The following is a 2,222-nucleotide window of genomic DNA, read 5'->3' as shown; positions in this document are numbered from 1 at the left end:
CATCGGGCGAGGGCCGAAAATTGGCGACAGAGCTGCCAGTAGAGGATTTCGGTCTTGCGAGCAGCTTGGTCAGAGGGAAAAGGTGGAGATCGTGCAGAGAAGGGTTCGGGGAGTTCCCTGTTCGGGAGTTTGCGAAGCAGGAGGACCTGAGCAGTTTGGCGAGACGCGATGGCTCTAGAGAGGCAGTTATTCTTGTACGACAGGTAGAGGATAAATTCCTAATTTGTTCCTCTGGACGCAGAGGAGTGCCTGCGGGAAGGAGTCGCGAGCACAGAGCAGGAAGTTTTCTCCGGTGAACAGGTGTGATCTCTGCCAGAAGGGATCAGAGCTCTCTGTTTGGTTGGCAAAGGCAGTGGAGTTCACGGGGAGAAGCCTAGTTCTTGGAAGGGCAGCAGGTAGAATTCATTGGAAGAAATCCTAGCCACGACAATGAGTTCCGTCAAATTCGACATTGAGAAATTCAATGGGAAGAATGACTTCGGCCTATGGAGAGTAAAGATTAGAGCTCAAGAATTCAATTTGTATAATGATTACGGTCTATGGAGAGTAAAAATGAGAGCTCTATTGTTTCAGCAGGGTGTTGCAGAAGCCTTGCGAGGGTCTGCGGCATTGCCGACCGACATGACCGAGAAGTAGAAGATCGGCACACTGGACAAGGCCCCACAGTTTGATAATCCTGAGCTTGGGCGACAAAGTTCTGAGGGAGGTGTCAAGGGAGACAACGGCTCAAGCACTTTGGACCAAACTCCAGGTACTCTACCTGACAAAATCTCTGGCTAATAGACTCTTTCTGAAGCAGCGTTTTACTCCTTCAAAATGCATGAAGACAAATCAGTCTCAGAGCAGATCGACGAGTTCAACAAGATCATCGACGACCTCGAGAACATCGACGTCAAGATGGACGATGAGGACAAAGCACTGCTGTTGCTAAACTCTATTCCTAAGAGCTACGAGCATTTCAAGGATGCGATGCTCTATGGAAGGGTGCAAACTATTACTCTGGAGGAGGTTCAATCTCTGATTAGAGCCAAAGAACTTCAGAGGAAGCATGATAGGGACAAGGAAGTCAGCGGAGACAGTCTTATTGTCAGAGGAAGATCGGACAAGAAAGATTCAAGAAATGGTCAGTACAGATCAAGGTCAAGCAAGGATGGCGGGAATCAGTCATCAAGGGGATCTTTTAAGTGCTATCATTATCACAAAGACGGTCATTTCAAGAGGAACTGCCCAGAAAGGAAGAATAAGTATCAAGAAGAGCCAGAAGAATCAGGAAAAGCAAGCGTAGCCTCTGATGACTACAATTCTACTGAGGCCCTATAAGTTCAACAAGATCATTGACGACCTCGAGAACATGGACGTCAAGATGGATGATGAGGACAAGGCATTGTTGTTGCTAAACTCTATTTATAAGAGCTACGAACATTTCAAGGATGCAATGCTCTATGGAAGGGTGCAGACTATTACTCTGGAAGAGATTCAATCTCTGATTAGAGCCAAAAAACTTTATAGGAAGCATGACAGGGACAAGGAAGTCAGCGGAGATAGTCTTATTATCAGAGGAAGATCAAACAGAAAAGATTCAAGAAATGGTCAGTACAATTCAAGTTCAAGCAAGGATGATGGGAATGAGTCATTAAGGGGATCTTTCAAGTGCTATCATTGTCATAAGGACGGTCATTTCAAGAGGAACTGCTTAGACAGGAAGAATAAGTACCAAGAAGAGCCAGAAGAATCAGGAGAAACAAGTGTAGCCTCTGATGACTACGATTCTGCTGAGGCCCTGGTGATCACAGAATCTGAATCCAGTAAGGAGTGGATCCTTGACTCAGGGTATTCTTTCCACATGTGTCCTCACAAAGACTGGTTCGAGACACCGCAACATGAAAATGATGGGTCCTATCTACTGGGAGACAATAAAGCTCACAGGGTTGTTGGAAGTGGATCAATCAGGATAAGGATGTTTGATGGAGTTGAAAGAGTACAGAAAAATGTCAGGTACGTACTAGAGCTCAAAAGAAATCTGATTTCTTTAGGTACACTGAAGTCAAGCGGAGGCTTGTTTAAGGCAGAGAATGACTGCATCAGAGTAACCAAAGGCCCTCATGTCGTCATACAAGGAGTCAAGAAAAAAGGGTTGTACTCTCTTATCGGAAGAACCGTGATTGCTAAGTCCATGTACTGTTTGGACTTAGCAAACTCAAGCAAGGGCTGAGGGCCCCTCA

The sequence above is a fragment of the Phalaenopsis equestris genome, unplaced genomic scaffold (assembly GCF_001263595.1).
Source record: "Phalaenopsis equestris unplaced genomic scaffold, ASM126359v1 Scaffold000002, whole genome shotgun sequence".
Lineage (NCBI taxonomy): Eukaryota > Viridiplantae > Streptophyta > Magnoliopsida > Asparagales > Orchidaceae > Phalaenopsis > Phalaenopsis equestris.
Note: the sequence above shows the minus strand (reverse complement) of the source record.